The sequence below is a fragment of the Triticum urartu genome, chromosome 2A (genome assembly GCF_056163025.1).
Source record: "Triticum urartu cultivar PI428250 chromosome 2A, HENAU_Tu73, whole genome shotgun sequence".
NCBI lineage: Eukaryota > Viridiplantae > Streptophyta > Magnoliopsida > Poales > Poaceae > Triticum > Triticum urartu.
Window position 1 is genome coordinate 501,537,276 of NC_141874.1, and position 21,601 is coordinate 501,558,876.

The window sequence follows — 21,601 nt, forward strand, 5'->3', positions numbered from 1 at the left end:
CCTCGCCTCCGTCACTCTCTGGCACCGCCGGCTCGGTCACCCCCAACCTGCTACAACGACCACCCTTCTTCAGGAATTTCGGCTCCCTCATGATCGGGGCGTCCATGATTCGTCTTTGTGTCATGCATGCCAAATGGGAAAGCACGTTAGGCTACCCTTTGGTGCATCTACTATGCGTAGTTCTTTTCCATTCGAAATGTTGCATTGTGATCTCTGGACATCACCTACTCCTAGCGTTTCTGGTTTTAAGTATTACCTTGTACTTTTAGATGACTACTCTCATTATGTATGGACCTTTCCCATTCGCTCAAAGTCAGATGTTCATAGTTTGTTTGTCAAATTCCACCGATATGTCTCTGCTCACTTCTCTCTCCCTATTCGGTTTCTTCAATGCGAAAATGGTCGTGAGTTTGATAACACTCGCAATCATGATTTCTTTCTACACCACGGCATTCTTCTTCGTTTCTCCTGCCCATATACATCACCGCAGAACGGCAAAGCTGAGCGCTCCCTCCGCACTATCAACGACATTCTTCACACCCTCCTCCTCCAAGCATCCATGCCCTCCACATATTGGGCTGAAGCCCTTCGCCATGCCACTTTTCTTCTTAATATTCGTCCCACCAAAACTTGCCCCCGTTTTTCCCCCTACGAGTCCCTCTTCCTCACCGCCCCAGCCTACTCTGATCTTCGTGTATTTGGCTGTCTCTGCTTTCCTAATTTGACAGCGACCACGCCTCATAAACTTGCTCCACGATCGTTGCCTTGTCTTTTTCTTGGCTACTCCGATTCACACAAGGGCTATCGCTGCCTGCACCTCCCCACCAGTCGCGTTTTTATCTCTCACCACGTCACGTTTGATGAAACAAACTTTCCGTACGCTTCTCACCAAACTCCAGATTTTTCCGCCCCAATTTCCGGTGCTTCTCCTGCCCCTACGCGCCCACGAACGATCGACGTGCATGCGCTTCATGGCCCTGTTCACCCGGGCCCCACTGCCAAATCTGCTCCCACCAATCCCACCGTCCCACCCGCCCGATCACATGCACCTTCATCGGATCTGTCGCCTCCCCTCGACGCCCCCCGTGCTGTCTCGCTTTCCCCACCACCGCACTCCCCCACCACCGTTTTTTGTCCCGATTCGCCCGGGCCCACTGCCTCACCAATCCCAACTCCTTCTCCTAATCTGCATGCCTCTCCTTCCGTGCCCGATTCTTCTCTCTCCCCCTCTTCGCTTTCCTTCCCGTCGCCGCCTCCTTCTTCTAAACTGCCTCGTACTGCTGTACCTGCACCTATCCCGGCGAACGACCATCAGATGCGTACTCGTGCTAAGGCGGGCTTTCGTCTTCCTATGGATCGTCTCAACCTCTCCGCCACCACCACACCCATCTCTCCCATCCCCAAGTCTTACAAAGCCGCTCTCCTGGACCCAAGCTGGTACGCAGCCATGAAAGAAGAACATGACGCTCTCCTTCTCAACAACATGTGGTCTCTCGTCCCTCGCCCCTCTAGTGTCAATATCGTCTCCGGCAAATGGGTGTTTCGTCATAAGTTCCATTCTGACGGCTCTCTTTCTCGCTACAAAGCTCGTTGGGTCTATCGTGGTGACTCTCAGCAACCTGGCATCGACTTTGACGAAATGTTTTCTCCGGTCGTTAAACCGAGCACCATCCGCGTTGTTCTTAGCTTAGCTGTCTCCTCTTCGTGGCCCATTCATCAGCTTGATGTTAAAAACGCCTTTCTCAATGGCTCTCTGACCGAAACTGTATATTGTAGATAGCCTCTCGGTTTCTCTCACCCCACACTCCCCGACCACGTTTGTCACCTCCAGAAGTCTCTGTACGGGCTCAAACAGGCCCCGCATGCGTGGTTTCAACGATTTGCCTCTTTCATTCAGCGCGTTGGTTTCTCTCCTTCTCGCTCTGATTCTTCTCTCTTTATTTTTCACTCCAACGATCACATTGCCTATCTACTTCTTTATGTTGACGATATAGTGCTTACCGCTTCTTCCGACGCATTCCTCTCACACATTATCTCTTCTCTTCGCTCGGAGTTCTCCATGACGGATCTTGGACCTCTTCATCATTTTCTTGGTATAGCCATCTCTCGCTCTTCCACCGGTCTTTTTCTCTCGCAGCGTCAATATGCTCTTGATATCCTCTCCAAAGCCGGCATGATCGACTGTCATCCTGCTCGCACACCTGCTGAAACCGGTTCTAAGCTCTCCGCTGACGGCGGCCCCGTTGACGATCCCACTCTTTACCGCAACATCACTGGCGCTCTGCAATACATCACCCTCACACGTCCTGATATAACCTATGCTGTCCAGCAAGCCTGTCTATACATGCACGACCCACGTCTTCCGCATATGAATCATGTCAAACGTATTCTGCGTTACCTCAAAGGCACTCTTGATCATGGCCTCTCCATCACCTCTTCCTCTCCAACTACTCTCACAGCGTACTCAGATGCAGACTGTGCAGGATGCCCGGACACTCGTCGGTCCACTTCGGGTTACTGTGTGTACTTGGGTGATAAACTGATTTCATGGTCTTCGAAGCAGCAGGTTACCGTTTCCAGGTCGTCCGCGGAGGATGAATATCGCTCCGTTGCTCATGCTGTCGCAGAGACGGTGTGGTTGCGCCAACTCCTAAGTGAGCTTCATCGTCCTCTTCATCAGGCCACTATTGTGTATTGTGACAACATCTCTGCCGTCTACATGTCCTGCAACCCCGTTCAGCATCGACGAACCAAGCACATCGAGATCGACATACACTTCGTTCGCGAGAAGGTGGCTTTGGGCGACGTTCGAGTTCTTCACGTCCCTACAAGTGCCCAGTTTGCTGACATCTTCACCAAAGGCCTGCCGGCGACGCCATTCTTCGATATTCATGCCAGTCTCAACGTCGTCGAGCCCGCCGCTGACACTGCGGGGGGTGTTAGTCAGTAGCTATGGGCCTGCTTACTTGGCCCACGATCGTTGCATGATCTGTCCCATGTTCTGGCGATGGTTGTACCAGCCAATCTATATATGTACTCTTTCCTGTAACTCTCGACAATCAAGGAAACCATTCCACAACAAGTTTACAAGTACTAAACATACCGCATGCTCAACCAGCCGCCGTCAACATGCGCTCTCCACCACGGCCGCCGCTACCGCCGTTGAAGAGCTCACCACTGCCTGCTACATCGACCCTATGATCTTGAACGTGTCCACCCCAGCTATCATCACGTCTAGCACTACCTGAATCCCAATCCAATTCTCTAGTTACGGATCAGTATACGTATATGCATGAGAAAGCATCATCACAAAGTCCAAGAAATCTATGTGTTAAAGTTTTGTTCCCATATTGTCTCTTCTAGCCCAGTGACGTTCTAGTTAGTAGTCACGGTTGCTTGAAGATGTACTATCTTGGCAGATTCTTCATTTTTGCAATCTTGTACTAATGTACTTGTACGTGAAAACAGAATACAGAACAGAACAAACACATGCATACTCTAGTATATTTGATCAGTATCAAGATGTACTTACTTCTTTTTCTTGAGATACTCCTCTTAGTATATCTATTTTTTGTAGGAAGATACTGTTTATTTTGGAAAATATACTCCTTATTTGGACATACTCCATACTTTATACTCCTTTTTAAAGATACTCCATACTCCATACCCAGTACTACATACTCTACAAAGTACATATTCCTATAAAATAGTAGTATACTATATACTCCATTCTACAAAGTACATATTCCTATAGAATAGTAGTATATTATATACTCCATTCTTACATTGAAATAATAGTATATTATATACTTCATACTCTGATTAGAAGTGTGCACATTTGCACATTCATTTTTGAAGTACGTACTCCTAGCTAAGAATATACATGTACTCCATACTACCAGAAAATCTTTTTATGCGAAAATAAGTCATTCTTGCCTTGTTAAGAGTTGAAATGGACATTGTTTATTCATAAAAAAATGGACAAAGGTTTTCTTTAGCCGAGGAGTACTTAAGAGTGCTAATACACAACCATACTACTACCCTCGCGTGTGAATTTTGTACATATTACATGGAAGTGTATGCATAAATTCAAGCACCCAGGAGGCCACATGTATTTAAATAATATATTTAACCCACCCGCGCGCACATACTACATACATTTGTATGTACTGAAAAGGTACGTTGTCTATCCATTCACTACACACATACTCCATACTATTTTTTTAATTAAAAAATAACCTACTCCAGGTAGAAGAGTGTTTTCAATCCAACTTGAAAAATCGCAGTGTGAAGTTCACGTGCACTTGCCTGATTATTATTTAATTAAGAGAACAAAAATGACTGGAGGTGTTATCGCCTCACACGAAACTCCAAGTCCTCCTTTGCCGCAGATCCACCCATGATTAGTTGGCTAGTTACACCTTCCCACCTAAAAATCAGGGATTGCTTTATCTAAAAAATATATTATCACCACCTTTTAATTAGGGAAGCTCACAGGTTAGCGGGTTCTGCCCACAATCGATAGCCAAGCGCTTTGCTAGATTGCGGCTACGTTTGAGGACATGTGGAGGTCAAAGAACTAAGTGGTAACTACCATTGCTTGTAGATAAAATTTGTTCTATGTATGTATGTATATATACCAAGCCTCTACAAATTTTCATTTCATAAAAAAACACACAAAGTTGAGAACATGTTCATACATACAGTAGAAACTGAAGCAAAAAATGGTGCAGGTTCATGGAAATTGAACATCCAACCAAATTTAATTTTCGGCATGCACGTAAAAATTGAAGGACCAAACAAACAGTGGTGTGTATCCTGTACGTACAATTGCAAGTGGTGTCCCAGAAAGAACATGCTAGATCTGGAGGGCGAGAGAGAGGCGAACTAAAGCTCACCATCAGGGTACAACAACCGTCGGGCGCTGCATCCACCATCAGGGGAGGAGGCAGCCATCGGGCGACGCGACCATCATCAAGCAGGGACTGTTAAACGATAGGCTTGTAGAGAATGTATAGGTAGAAATACGTGACAACATGTCACGTATGTGTTGTAACGCATATGATGTAATCTGGTTCCGCAGGTTGTTAGCTAGATAGATCTTATCCTGATATAGCTTGGAGTAGAGGTCAAGTTTAGCAACAACCTGCGTCATCTTGTAATCTGTATGACTATATAACATGTATGCGTCCCTGCCGAACAGCATACGCTTCTAGTCTCTTATTCTTTCATGGTAATCAGAGCAATCCTCGAGCTCATCCATGGCGACGTCTTCAAGTTCCTTCCCCTCCTCGCCGTTCATGCACGCCTCCACAGAGAAGCTCACCAAGGGCAATCAGGCTCTGTGGCGGGCGACCGTGCTCTCCGCTATCCGGGGAGCCCAGATGGCGAAGTACCTCGACGTTGAGCAGCCACCGCCGCCCACGCAGATCGACGTGACCTCCTCCGACGGCAAGACCACGACGAAGGCGCCGAACCCTGACTTCCAGACCTGGTATGCGCAAGACCAACAAGTTTTCTCGTATCTTCTGACGACTCTCCCTCGTGAGATAGCCATCCAGGTTGCGTCCTGCCATACCTCGGCGGAGCTGTGGAACACGGTTGAGGGGATGCTTGCATCTCGCACCCGCTCCCAGACCACCACCGTCCGGATCGCCCTCGCCAACTTCCAGAAGGGCAACCTATCCATCACCGACTACGTCGGGAAGATCAGAACCCTCTGCGACGAACTGATCGCTGCAGGGAAGAGGGTGGACAAGGAAGATATTGTCTCCCACATCCTAGCCGGACTTGACGAAGAGTTCGACCCTGTGGTTTCTGCCATGTGCTCCAGGGTAGAACCAGTCACCGCGGCTGAGCTGTTTTCTCAGCTGCTCAGCTTCGAGACGAGGCCGAATCTCCGTGGCGGCGGTTCGCAGTCATCTGCCAACGCTGCCACCCGAGGCCGCAGACAAGGCGGCGGTGGCGGCGGTGACCGCGGCCGCAGACAGACCGACAATGGTGATGACGGCGGCGGCCGTGGCTACCCCAAGCCAGGAGGCCGCAACGGTGGACATGGCGGCAGGCATGGCGGCAACAACGCCAGCGGCGGAGGCAACTACAACAACCATGCCTCCGCTCCCAGGGTTCAGTGCCAGATCTGCGGGAAGATGGGCCATCCGGCATGGAAATGCTGGAAACGCTACGATGAATCCTACCAAGGCGTGGAGGAGAAATCGACCAATCTTGCAGCTCCTCAGTATGGGGTGGACACCAACTGGTATCTTGACAGTGGTGCCACCGACCATATCACAGGCGACCTGGAGAAGCTGACCGTGCGCGACTGCTACAATGGCAACGAGCAGATACACACCGCAAGCGGATCAGGTATGGTTATTAAACACGTTGGTCATTCGGCTATTCACACCCTAGATCGTGATCTCTATCTAAACAATATACTTCATGTACCCGAAGCTAACAAAAGTCTCATCTCTGCTAGCCGTCTTGCCGTTGACAATAATACCTTTGTTGAAATTCATCCCCACTCTTTTTTTGTAAAGGACCGGGGAACGAGGAAGGTACTTCTTCAAGGCAGGGGTAGACGAGGTCTCTACCTAGTAAGGCACACGGGCACCAGCGTCAACAAGCAAGTGCTAAGTGCCACCAAGATATCTCCGGATAGGTGGCATCGACGCTTAGGACATCCATCTTCAGTTACTGTTAGCAAATTCATTAGTCAGAATAATCTCCCGTGTGCCAATGATTTCAATAAAGAGTCTGTATGTGACGCCTGTCAAAAAGGCAAAAGTCACCAACTTCCTTATCCACATTCAATAAGTGAATCAAAGTTTCCTCTAGAACTTGTGTTTTCCGATGTTTGGGGTCCTGCTGTTGAAACAGTAGGAAGAAAGCAATATTATATGAGTTTCATAGATGATTTCAGTAAATTTACATGGATATATCTCATCAAACACAAGTCTGAGGTGTTTCAGAAATTTCATGATTTTCAGAATCTTGTAGAAAGACAGTTTGATCGCAAGATTCTTGCTCTCCAAACAGATTGGCGTGGGGAGTATGTAAAACTAAACTCCTTTTTCACCCGCATAGGCATATCTCACCATGTCTCTTGTCCCCACGCTCATCAACGGAATGGGTCGGCTGCGAGGAAGCATTGACACATAGTTGAGGTAGGCCTGTCACTTCTTGCCCAAGCTTCTATGCCTTTGCAGTTTTGGGATAAAGCCTTCATTGCCGCAACCTATTTGATAAATAGGACTCCTAGCAAGGTTATCAACTTCGAAACACCTTTTGAACGACTCTTTCATGAAAAACCCAACTACTCTATCCTTCACATTTTTGGGTGTGCTTGCTGGCCCAATCTTCGACCCTACAATAATCATAAACTCCAATTCCTATCAAAACAATGTGCTTTCCTTGGGTACAGCAATCTCCACAAGGGTTTTAAGTGCCTTGATATCTCCACTGGACGTGTTATATCTCCAGGGACGTTGTATTTGATGAAAACGTTTTTCCCTTTGCTACACTTCATCCTAACGCCGGTGCACGTTTACGTGCTGAGATCCTTTTGCTTTCACGAGACCTATTAAATCCTACTGATCAATGGGGTGAAATCATTGCTGATGATCATTTGTTTAATAACTCTAACCATAATGGAGACAACGGTGAAAAACACGGCGCTCCAAACTGTGATTTTATGCAGCAACAGAAAACCCCTGACGGCGTGGGACACAAGGCATATATGCCCGCGGGCGTTAATCCTGCGAGATATGGTGTCAACATGTAGGCTGACGCGGCGACGGATCCCCAGGTGGATCCCCTGACGCCGCCTGCCTCCCCTGGAGATTGGTCGGGTGAGCCAGCTGGTGATTGGTCGGGAGGACCGGATGTCCCCTCGCCCTCCTCTGGTGCGCGCCACGCGTCAGGTGTCAGTACGAGCGGGCCAGGCGTGCCTTTGTCGTCACATGCAGCGGGCGGTTTGTCTCCTGGTCCACCCGCGCGGTCCCCAAGCACGCCTTCATCATCACGTGCAGGCGGCATATCGCCTGGTTCACCTGTGCCCGTGCGCGATTCGAGCGTGGCAGTCGAGGAGGATTCGCCCGCTGGTGCCTCATTGGATGAGGGTGGGCCAGGATCTTCTGCGGCTGCTGATCCAGTACACAACGACACACCAGCACGCATGACTACACGTGCACAGAGAGGTATTTTGAAACCATCAAAATTTAAAGATGGAACAGTAAGGTATGACAAGAATTTCAAATTTGCAAATTTTGCCTCCACCGGTGAACCACAAAATCTAACAGAGGCATTGAGTAATCATGATTGGAAAAATGCTATGAATATAGAATATGATGCACTCATGAGAAACAAGACTTGTCACTTAGTTCCCTCGAAGCAAGGGAGGAATGTAATAGATTGTAAGTGGGTGTACAAGGTTAAAAGAAAATCTGATGGCACAATAGACATGTACAAGGCTAGACTAGTGGCTAAAGGGTTCAAGCAACGCTATGGTATTGATTATGAAGATACATTTAGTCCAGTTGTTAAGGCTGCTACTATCAGACTTGTTCTGTCTATTGCTATTTCCAGGGGTTGGAGTCTTCGTCAATTGGATGTTCAGAATGCGTTTCTACATGGCGTTCTCGAGGAAGAGGTTTATATGCGGTAGCCACCTGGATTTGAGGATGGCTCAAAACCGCACCATATATGTAAGTTGGACAAGGCCTTATATGGTTTAAAGCAGGCACCCAGAGCCTGGTATTCAAAACTAAGCATGAAGCTACAACAGCTTGGTTTTCGAGCCTCTAGAGGGGATACTTCACTATTCTTCTTCAAGAAAGGGAAGGTGATCATTTATATGTTAATTTATGTTGATGATATAATTGTTGCCAGTTCATCTCAAGATGCTACCTTGGCCTTGTTAAGAAACTTGGGGAGTGAGTTTGCACTCAAGGACCTGGGAGAGTTGCATTATTTTCTAGGCATTAAAGTTAAAAAGATGCATGATGGTATTATGTTGACTCAAGAAAAATATGCCAAAGATATAATCAAGCGTGTAGGCATGAAGGATTGTAAGCCTTCCACTACACCTATGTCAACTACTGATAAGCTGTCATTGCATGAAGGAAAAATACTAAGTTCAGAAGAAGGGACTAAGTATAGGAGCATAGTTGGTGCACTTCAGTACTTAACTCTGACCAGGCCTGATATATCTTTTGCTGTGAACAAAGTTTGTCAGTTCTTACATGCTCCTACTTCTGTGCATTGGACAGCAGTAAAAAGGATATTAAGATATATTCAGGGAAGTTCTGGAATAGGGCTAAAATTGTGTAGATCTCCATCAACTGCAATAAGTGCATTCTCTGATGCAGACTGGGCTGGTTGTCCGGATGACAGGAGGTCTACTGGAGGTTTTGCTGTTTTCCTTGGATCTAATCTTATATCTTGGAATGCAAAGAAACAAGCAACGGTGTCACGTTCCAGTACTGAAGCTGAATATAAGTCTGGCTAATGCGACTGCTGAGGTAATGTGGATAGAAACCCTACTTGATGAATTGGGCGTTGGAAGATCACGTGTGTCACAACTTTGGTGCGACAATCTAGGTGCAACTTATCTTTCTGCAAATCCTGTATTTCATGCAAGAACAAAGCATATAGAAATTGACTATCATTTTGTTCGAGAAAGAGTAGCACATAAGCTACTAGAAATACAGTTCATTCCAACAGGAGATCAAGTTGCTGATGGCTTTACTAAGCCTCTGCAAGTTCGGCAGTTCCAAGCCTTCAAGAACAATCTAAACCTTGACATGTTACGATTGAGGGAGGATGTTAAACGATAGGCTTGTAGAGAATGTATAGGTAGAAATATGTGACAACATGTCACGTATGTGTTGTAACGCATACGATGTAATCTGGTTCCGCAGGTTGTTAGCTAGATAGATCTTATCCTGATATAGCTTGGAGTAGAGGTCAAGTTTAGCAACAACCTGCGCCATCTTGTAATCTGTATGACTATATAACATGTATGCGTCCCTGCCGAATAGCATACGCTTCTAGTCTCTTATTATTTCAGGCACACACTGGCCAAGTGTGCTCGTCGGGAAGGGCAGCGTCGAGGAGGAGATGAATCTGAGTCTTCTCTTGGCGAGTGACATCTTACACTGAAAAACAGACGAGACATCTATTAAAATTAGACATCTCATCAGAAATTCAGAACCCAACAAGCAACGCACCTCCACGACTCTAGTAAGTTTTCTTGAGACATGATATTTTGAAGGAAACTAAATAACTCATATATTACACAAAATTCTCAAGTTTTCACAAGCACAATTAACAATCATGCATGAGGGATTTTCGTCCAAACCTCTACAGGGAGAAGCATAACTCTAAAAGGTTGAAAATATTGCATCCATTTGCTCTCACATCATTCATGTGCATGAACATATTGTACTACTGCCAACATATTAATAAAAATAAATAAATAAATAATCTCTATCCTCTACTTAGTTCTCTCCTAAATAGACCAACTTACGAGTTGATTTGCAAAGGTGTACTCTTTTGCCAGGTATAGATATACATTCAATCACACGACGTAACTGATTACTACGAGTGATCATCTCCTTGTTTTTATGTAGTAGCTATAGAGATATTTCAAGAAAGAAAAAATTAAAAGATTGTACTACTACTACTACTACCAAGATTGGTCATCTGGTCTCCTGCTTGACCTTGTACAGATGTGGAAGAAACTAACAACAAACTCAACAGCAGCTCTTGATCTCGTCTCCTTTCCTACTGTTGTTCACTCTACTGCACAGATTCATCCAATGCGTCTCTCTATCTACCATCATCACAACAGAGTGACACCAGTTTCCCAGCCCGCGAGGCTCTAAAATACTGGAACCTATGAGACTGTTCTCTGCATGCAGTAACCCAACGTATTACTGTCATGTCACTCTCCTCCGCGTCCATTTATCATTCCTCCCCAGAACACAAGAAAAGAAACATATATACCTTTTGTAGGCTCGAGAGTGCGCCGCAGAAAGGATATCGTGTTGTTGGGAAGATGGAGCACCATCTTGTTGCTACGGTCGTCCTCAAGGTTCACCACACTTATGTATAGTTCCTGCCCCAGGTACCAGCTGTCCGGGTTATCCACAAGAAGGTTCGATAATCCCAGCACAGCAGTCCATGATCCCGGAAATACCTGCTCCAAAAAATGTCTCAAATCAACAAACAAAAAAAATGACAAACTAATTAATCAGAGTTCAGACAAAGCAGCTGCCTACAATCAGCGCAATTGTCTGTCGATGGTTGCAGTTCATCACATGCAGAATTTTCTATAGCTAAGCATTTATTTTATCGGATGTCCCCGAAGGGACTAGCTAAGCATTTATTTGATCTGATCACTCTATACAGGACACATTTTTTTCTACCGCCAGTTAGGTACACATGAACATTTTTCTAATAGTAGCATGGCTGTTACCTGCCATTTCTTGATTCTCCCAAGAAATTAGTACTAGAGTGACCGCATATATTTATTTTGGCAAGTTTAGCAAGCTTACAGAAGCTCATAAATCTCAAATTCTCCCAACAAATATTTTGGTTTACCCCAGGCTGCTTTCTATCCATCATCATGCTACAACAGATGTACTAAAACTAAGGTAATAGCTATCCCTTGATAAAACAGTATATTAGGTTGCACATATAATAACTATTGTTCTTGGAACATCTCATCTTTCTTTCTAACGTCCAAACCTTCTCTCAAGTTCATGGGCATGGGCAGCCTCTCCTCTCTTATTTCACCGTCTGAATGACAAGTACACGTACATGCTAGGTAGAGTTCACAAGCAAGAAAATCTATTTATTTCACAAGGAGACCAACAGGTCATGGTTCATTCATCCATGCACCTCCAGATCAACAAAGAATCAACCTCTTGAGAATTCACAAACTTTATTATGTACGTACACAAAAGTATGTTTGTTTGGTTGTTTGTTCCACAACAAGAAACAAAAGGACACACCAAGGATCTATCTCCTCTTCTAAAATCAGTAGTTCCAAACATGCAGAGTAATAATAATAATTCAATAACATAATTACATTATTGCATCTTGTAGCATTAATCATACATGTCATACATAAAAATTTTCTGTCTTACATGAGATTCTCTACCACCAAGCAAATGTACTAGCGTTAGCGTATACAAAGACTCTCTTCAAGAACTAAGTCATTACATAACATACACTATATACAATACTCAAAATCACACTATTCATTATAGTGTCCTAATTTATGCAACAATTGCTCTGACATCTTGAGTTTCCAGTGTACTGCAAAGCAAGATTTTACGCTCAGTGATAGAGAAATCACATTATATAGCCATATTAGCAAATAAAACAAGCTCATTGCTGTTCGAGCTTTTTCAAAACCGTTTCTATGTAGAGTCATGCTGCTGCTGCTGCTACTTTCCCTAATCCTCGTCGTGCTGCTGCCTGTCTCTCCTTGTTAATAAGATATTTTCTACTCTATTAGTCAAGTCACAGTTGCAAGATCAAGTATCCCACAAATCAAGAAGATCTAAAGAACAAAAAAAGGAAAGCAGGAGGAATTTGACCAGCATCATCCATCTATATGATCATGTGGACTCCATAATCCACGACCAGCAGCGAAATTACCACAAAGACGGTGAGATAATATCAAACCCAACCTTGGTTCTTGACTATTGTCCTCAAGGCCCATCATTAGATTGGTGAAAAGAAGCAACAGTCACAGACAAATGGACAATAGAGGGACTAGTTTGCAGCTGACGATTAGTCATTATTGCTTTCAAACAACAATTGTGCTTTCCCTACACATAAACATGTCACAAATCAGTTCTATTCTACATCTGATCTTACCCTCTTTTTTATTGAAGAAAACCATGTTTCTTCTCTCTGAACCAAAACTCCATATAATTGCTCATGTGAATCATGGCACAAACAGAGACACTACACTTAAATTTGAATGCCTATATTGGATAGGAGTACCCATTATGACTGCAGAGAGCCAATAGCTAGGAAACACTATTGTTAAAAGCATTGTCAATCCATATACAATTGCAACTGGTAATAACCAACAGCAAAAGATTCAGATCATTGCCAACAGATCATGCTAGGATAACTCAGGGTGCTCTAAAGTTACTAAGCGCCATAAGGTTTTCAATTTTTCATGAAGCATTTGTTGAAAAGGCTTAGAAAATAAATTTTAAAGCACAAACTATTGCTCAAACAGAGACATGGTAGATCAGCCACATCAAAATGTTATTAACCTACCAGCATAGTCATTAATCCAAAATGGTAGATACTAAGCTAAGCACATCTAAATACATCTTTTAGTTGCTTTCATCAAGACTAGTTCAATCAAATACAGTAAGTGCAAAAAATATTTCTATTGAAAAGGAAATGACAAGGGAGGACATAAACATCACCAACCACATCTCTTGTTGACAAATTGTTCAATTGATACCAACCAATAAATTTAAGCTTCCTCACATATTGAGAGCTGAACCATCACCGTCGGTGACCTCTCCTTCAAGGCGACCTGGGGAAAATGGATAAGGATTACACAATCAGAGAGGTCGGTGCGCAACACTTCTGCCCAAGTATTCTGGCCAGTGCTAGAAAGACAAAAAAATCACTTACACATGTAGGTCAACAATAAATAGGCAGCAGTACTTCACTTGGAAGTGGTCAGATAACACTACAATTACTTGATTGATTATTAAGCTAAATGCTAAATGCTGCAATACACACCATCCCTACAAAATCTACAAGCATTTTGTTATGCTACATGCTAAATACTGCAATACACACCATCCCTACAAAATCTGCAAGCATTTTGTTCTACTGGACAGCCAATACCACAAAACTCCTGTAAGTGGCATGTAATGCTAGTAGAATGAAACATGAATTTTACATAAAAGGCAACATTTCACACAGCACAAGAACATGCAAAATGGTTTATACAACCCTTGTAGACTAATGCAAAGATTGTCATCACGACAAATGGCAAACAATGGAGACTTTTCAGAGCAATTGCAATTGAATATGGAACATGGCAAACACTGCAATAGCATTGATAAAAAAATTAACAGATTAAATGTTGGATGACACCCACTTTTATGTTGCTACTTGTATTAACATCAACAGATGAGTATTCACCACCGAGGCAACATGAAAATAGAGTAGAAACATCTTGTACGATGCATCAGGCATATCTTGGTGATATCAGCACTTTATATCTAGCTGAATCATATTTCAATAGTCTGTTGCCATCTGAAGCCTGACATTACCACATTTGAAGCCCCTGCCAACAACCCCAAGGTTATTTACAGTACTTAGCACTTATATTGTTGCCACTTGAGTTTTCCCTAATGAGTAATGAACGACTAAGTCAGTGTTCATGTAAAAAAATGACTATTTCCAGTATTTACCCTAATAGGAAGAAAATACATTGATGAATGACCATCAATTTTATTGAGCCAATGGAAACTCCTAAAGAAATAGCAACAGGAAGATATGCATACAAGTGATTAAATGATCCAACTTAATCATTATAACATGATCATGGTAAATAAATTGGCTCATCTAACACCAACTATTGACATTATTGCATAACTTATGTAAGTCATCATTGCTGAAAATAGGAACTCTCATATATGTAGTAAAAGCTACCTTGTGCAAGTACACTATTTAAATAGTCCCATGTGTGTTAAAACTGGCATCGCTATTCCAAGTGTAGATGTAATAAAGATCAAATTATACTCAGATAAATTTAGAAAGCAAATGGCTGACATATGGCACCAGACACAAGTTAATTAGGGTTTAGGGTTTAGGGCGAACCGCACCTCATGCACTTATGCACCTCACATAGTAGAAGTTTGCATATTAGAAAAGGAAATAGGATACTACGCTACCATGTAAAAAAACACTAGATCAATTGTAGATTAAAAAATTGACAACATCCCATATTCATTTACGTAAGACATGTCATATGATTGCACACCAGAACTGACATCAAGGAATGTAAACAGAAGTATTAGAGTTGACATCAAGGAAATGGTAATACACCACTAAATTGGCTATTAAGCAAGTTTAGGTTTCTTAAGAATGAGAAATCTGCTCCTAAAATAACAATGCTATGTGCAAACTTGAAGAATGACATGACAGATTATTTACTACTCCATAAGTATGATTGCGCCTAAGCAAAAATACCATTCTACTACCACAACCATCCATTCAACTGGCAAGATCCAAAAATACTAGGCAGCGCACACATACTAACATCACAAAGGCAGGAGAGAATAAAGGAAACCGAGAGAGATACCTGTTGATGATAGCGTCGAGGGTGATCTGGATTGAGTTAGCATCGGTGAGGAGGTGGACGATCTCCATGGTGTGCTTGATGATGCGCACGACCATGATCTTCTTGCTGTTGTTGCATGAATGTGAACTGAGCATGAATGCCAACACAATTGGAGTGAAATTAGGAGGAAAAAAACATTGCAACCATGAGAGAATTGTGTCCAGTGAATATTAAGATCAAATATCAAGTAAATATAAGCAAGGAATATCCCTCTGTGAACCATTGCCAGCCAACTACAGTTACATAATTATCTATTGGTTCGCCCATCTAATATGCTCCAGAACAGTTTTCCGTTTTCGGTCTCTCTAGCAAAGGGCAGATGTGACTGAACAAACAGTTCTGCATAATAATAAAAGGGTCCCGATAACTGCCGCACGTGTGGTGTATCGGGTAGTTGTGCCACACGCCTCGTGTGGCATGGACAGGAACCAGCCTGCACGACCGCGTCCGGGCGCGCAAAGGCACGGCCCGCGCGTCCGGTGTGTGGCAACCCTACCCGCACATCTGGGCCAGAGGACCCAGCGGCCCGCACGACCCAGCTGTCCCGGCCTCTGATCGATCCCCAATCCCGACTGCCGCCATCTTCTCCCACCTCCCGAACCCCTACCTCCATCGCCGGCCTTCTCTGGTTGCCATGGCAACCAGAGCAGATCCCTAGGGCCTTCCCACTGCAAACCAGACCCCTTATCTCCCCCACCCCACCCCACTCCAACAACGCCCTCCAAAGACGACCAGCTAAAAGCAGGTGAATCTCCTGATCTCCCTACTGCTTCTCATCCTTCTTCTGGGCAGAAAATTGCAAAATTACCGACGAAGTTGGCAACTAGATCCATCCTACAGGGGTAAAACACTACATAGGTTATGTGTCTTCACAATTGCCATGCAGAATACACTAGATCTGTCATGTACTACGCTAGAGATAACCATAAGTTCTCAGTAGATTGATGCACGTAGTTGGTAAATGAATGGATGTGTAGGAATCCATAAAAAGGGAGAGAAAATTGAGAAATTTGGAATAATGGGGTGTGTGAAAATTAATTGCCACTGGTGTCTAACGTCAGTTGCCACCTATCATTGTCGTCAACTGCCACCATGTCAACTTATTGCTTGCCATCCTATTGTAGAGGCTGATGCCATCGAATCAAACGGATAGCTAGCACCCAGATTTTAGAAAAGATAGTGGATGTGCATGTCCTACTAGCCATGATATGTTGGTTGCCTACGCATGAAAATGTGATAACACTGACATGTTAACTTCTACATGCAAGCAGCACAAGGATACATTTTTTGTTGATTGTTGATGCGTTCTTGTTCATGCAGTGATTGAGAGCACATTGCCAGAAACGAGACGCGGAAAGGAATGAATCACGAAGATGGCGCTGATACTTGGGGTTCTCAAAGACCAGAAACGCCCCCTTGGGATGCATCAGAGTACAGTCAACTCATTTCTGCAGGGCCATTGCTGCCACTACTAGAACAGTATGCAGGCATTGGTATGATGCGTGATAACAAAATAAAAGAACATTTGCCATGTTCGCGACGATGAAGATGACATTCTACTTGTGTCCTACACTGTCATTTTTCACAGGTTCTTGTGACCAAAACACACTCAGGGGGGCTCCGTGGCAAGTTGAGTCACAGGGCGCTAACACTGACAAATGTACGGGCATCCAACTTCAACTAGCCAATATGGCTAATCAAGGTAACACATACGAAAAAGAACACATACAGGTCTGGATATGAAAAATAAACTTGAAAAGGTTGGCAAAAGACTCATGAGTTATGTCGGGGGAAAACGCAGAGCCTTCATGCAGCACGTGGCAGCAGGCAACACCCATGTACCTGCCATCGACGTCATACACAGGTGAGTCCATAAAAAGTGAAGTTGCGGACGGTGAATTAGCATAAGGAGCATAGTTGACAACTGCAGTTGCCATGACTGGACAACTGCAATTGCCATGAATTAATAACTGCATTTGTCATCCCTGGACAACTGTTGTTGCCCTCCCTGGACAACTGTGGTTGCCATGGAGGAACAACTGCAGTTGCCATGCCAGGACAACTACAGTTGCCATGCCAGCACAAACTGCAGTTGCCATGTATTGACCAACTACTACGATGCTTACAGGTTATTACGGTGGTGGTACCCCGGCAAACGTCTCGTGGCAAGCTTCACAGATTGCAGATAGAGCATGTCAATTTGGTGTGACAGACCACACAAGATGGGCACATGCAGCACAACAAGGTTAGGAAAAAATTGAACCACAAAAGCGCACTACATTTGTTTTTATGGCAAATAGCACGTGACGAAAAAGAAGATATGTATCAGTGATGGTGGACAAAATCAATCATAAAACGCTAACAAGTGGTTGTGTGCAATGAGTCATATATTGTCTTCGGAAATTTGCCAACTGCTAGAAGCATGTGTGCAGCACTAATGGTTGATCGCATTTGCCTAGTGAGCTCAAGCCTAGAATGCAAAGTTTTGATGCTACAACACACTGGTCGCCATGTATTGGTAGCAGTATTTGCCATGTATGCAGGACTGCAGCTGCCATGCATATAGAATCCAAGTTTTCATACTAAAAAGGAGTTGGTTGTTGTGCATTGGCAAACAATAGTTGCCATGTTTGTTGCACTGTAGCTGCCATGACTGGACAACTACAGTTGCCATGCATGTCCACACGCAGACTCACAACTTGTTGTTTGAATGATGTCATGCCAAATCACTTGAAGTTGATGTGATCCATTACAATAAATATGTTATTCAAGCAAAATCTTACACTCGTACCTGTTTTTTCTATTACAGGGCCTACAACTACAGTGAACAACGGCGCGGGGACATCTACTGCGGGGAGCTCTGAGCGCATGGAAGACGCGTTCCACCAGCCAGCCAACAATCATGCCGCAAACAATGTTGAGTCAGAGTCGGAAATGGCAATCATTCCAGCAATGCCGATAGTCACCCCTTTGAATACAAGCACTGGCAACACTCAAGTAGATTAAACTGCCGCCGATACTGAAGTGAATGATGAAATTGATGACAAAGCACAAGGGGATGAAGATGGTGGGCAATCGGAGATCATGGTACCTCATCCACCGTACGTTGGGCAGAGATTTGAATCGTTCGCGGAAGCAAAGGAATTCTACCAGACATATGCAAAGTTCCATGGGTTTGCGGTCAACACCAAATACGATAGGAAAATTAAGAAAACTAACGAGTACAGCAGAGGTGAGATGAGGTGCCACAAGGCATGAAGGAACAAGAAGGGGAAAGGTGTTGCGCCTGTCATTCCAGAACGAAAGAGAGGTATCATTCTCAAGACCGAATGCCCTGTCCGGTGTAAGCTAAATGTAGATGGAGCATAGTGGGTGGTCACTGAATATTTTGACGAGCACAACCACAAACTCATAAAGAAGTTCGACCTGGTAAAATTTCTGGCCGCCCACAGAGGATTCACCCTCCTCGAGAAGAAATTCATGAAGCTGCTACATGATTGTAACGTTGGTCCATCAAGAATGGTCCAGATACTATCACTAATCCACAGCAAAAAAGGGACTCTGAGTAGCATGCCCTACATACTAGCTGACGTCACAAACCTAAAGGCAAAGTACCGTAGAGAGAGCAAGTTGGCTGACATAGAGGCCACAATGGCCTACTTCGATGAGAAAGCGAAGGAAGATCCAGATTTCTTCTACAGGATAAGGTTGGACGATGAGGACCGTGTCAGGAACATGTATTGGGTGGATGGTGCTGCAAGGAGAGCCTACAAACATTTCCGAGATTGCATTTCATTCGACGCGACGTATCTCACTAATATGTACAAGATGCCATGCGCTCCATTCATAGGAATAAATAACCACAATCAGTCGTTGCAGTTCGGATGCGGGCTCGTTCAGAACGAAGACATGGATGGGTATGTTTGGCTGTTCAAGACCTTCTTGGAGTGCATGGATGGACTTGCTCCGATGAACATAATAACAGACCAGGATTTTAGCATGCGTGCAGGCATAGAGGAGGTTTTTCCGTTGGCAGTGCACAGGCACTGCAGGTGGCACATTATAAAGAAGGCTGAGGAGATGCTAGGACCGTTCTTTGCTGACCGTCCAGAGCTGCACAAGGCATTCGAGCTGTGCGTGGACCACAGCTTGACGGTGGAGGAGTTTGAAAGGAGCTGGATGGCCATGATTGAAACATATCAAGTCCTAGACAACGAGACTCTTGCTAGCCTATGGGAGAAGCGAATGTACTGGGTGCCGGCCTACTTCATGCAGTGCTTCTTCCCATTTCTGCAGACTACGCAGCGCAGCGAGGGGTTCAATGCTGTTTTGAAGCGGTACGTGAGCCCTAGCAACTCATTGCTACAGTTTGCCAAGCAGTACACAACTTTGCAACAAAAAATACTGGGATCTGAGCTACAGCAAGAAGCGAACACCGCGCTAAAGCAGCCAAAATTGCTAACGTATTTACCGATGGAGAGGAAAATGAGCAAGATATACACCAACAAGATCTTTAACAAGTAAGTCAGTTGCGTTACAGTCTTATTTGCGCAAAGCACGAAGGCAGTAGGTGCCATATAGAATGCAATGCAGTTGCCATGGTATGTGGTTGCCATGTTTAATGAAATACTGTTTGCCATGCTTACTCAGCTGTAGTTGCCATGTTCAATGGAAATTCTGTTTGCCATGCTTACCCGGATGCAGTTTCCATGTTCAATGAAATGCAGTTGCCATGTTTAATGTATTGTACTTCCATTGGGCATGTTGGTATGCAAATGCCAATGTCAACTGAAAAATGTTATGTTGTTGCCATATCTACTGAAATGCAATTGCCATGTTTACTAAAATGCAACTGCCATGTTTGCTGAAATACAATTGCCATGTTTACTCAACTATAGTTGCCTTGTTTAATAAAATGCAGTTGCCATGTTTTATGCAATGTGCTTCCGCTGGGAATGTTGGTGTGGAAATGACGATGGCTAGTTGAAAATGTTATGCAGTTGCCATGTTTAATGTACTGCAGTTGCCATGTCTAATGTACTACAGTTGCCATGTCTAATGTACTACAGTTGCCATGTCTTATGTACTATATTTGCCATGTTCAAGGTACTATATTTGCCATGTTTAATGTACTATATTTGCCATGTTCAAACAAAATGTATTTCTATTTCCATGACAACATAAGGTGCTACAAAAAAAGAGCGCACGATAGTTTAACAGAAAACACACAAAACTTGCAGATTCCAGGAAGAAATAAAGCATGCCAGCATGTTCACGGCTTTCCAGGTGGACGAACATACATTCAAGGTGTGTTCTATTTTGGGTATGTCAGATTCAGAACCTGAAGACCCGGACAAAGGAAGGAACTACTTCGTGAAAGCCTCGATCGGCCAAGGCGAATACTACTGCCAATGCCGCAAGTTTGAACGGGATGACATTGTGTGATGTCACATACTAAAAGTAATGGACATGAACGCCGTGACACGGATGCCCCGCCATTTCATAAGGCAGCGATGGACTTGGGACGCTGACGACGCGTTGGCACCGCAGACAATAAACGCAGTTCTGGCTGTGCATGAAGAGAGACCTGAGTCAACCATGGAAGCCATGAGGCACGTTGTGCTGACAAAGAACTATGCTGAGCTAATTGATGAAGCGTGCAAGAGTGATGAGACAGCGAGAGTCGCAGAAAAACACAGGAAGGCCCTGAAAAGAGAGCTTGATGAGATCAAGAAGAGGAAAGCTGACGAAGCCTTACACAGGTTCCCCCGCACATCAAGTGTGCCTTCGTCCACGGGGCCATCATCTGAAAACTCGGAGATAGGATCTGGAACAGCAAGCACACAAACCCAGCTCAGGAACCCGCCCTGTTCCATCACAAAGGGGCGTCCAAAAGAGATAAGGTACAAATCGGGATTGGAGATTCAAGCAAAACACAAGAAAACGAAGAAAGGGACGGGCAATCCATAAGCAAAATTGGGGCGCTGTGACATGGTCCTTGGGGACATATTGTTTTGTAACCTAGATGTTGTGATTTTTTCTAGAAATGGGAGACTACTCTTGAGGGGCATCAGAAGTTGCAGGAAAATGCATTGAATGGGTAACTGCAGTTGCCATGTTGTGTGTACTTGATTTGCCATGTTATATGTGTTTAATCTGCCATGCTATTTTGTACTAAATATGCCATGATATTTTATACTGAAT

At 44.3% G+C, this 21,601-nt stretch overlaps 2 pseudogenes; both read left to right on the top strand.

Moving 5' to 3' along the window:
- The first annotated feature begins 5,747 nt into the window (after nucleotides 1-5,747).
- Nucleotides 5,748-5,886, top strand: LOC147985631 (small nucleolar RNA Z247; annotated as a pseudogene).
- Nucleotides 5,887-18,726: 12,840 nt separating this feature from the next.
- LOC125516540 (protein FAR1-RELATED SEQUENCE 5-like) lies at nucleotides 18,727-21,367 on the top strand (annotated as a pseudogene).
- The last annotated feature ends 234 nt before the right edge of the window (nucleotides 21,368-21,601 follow it).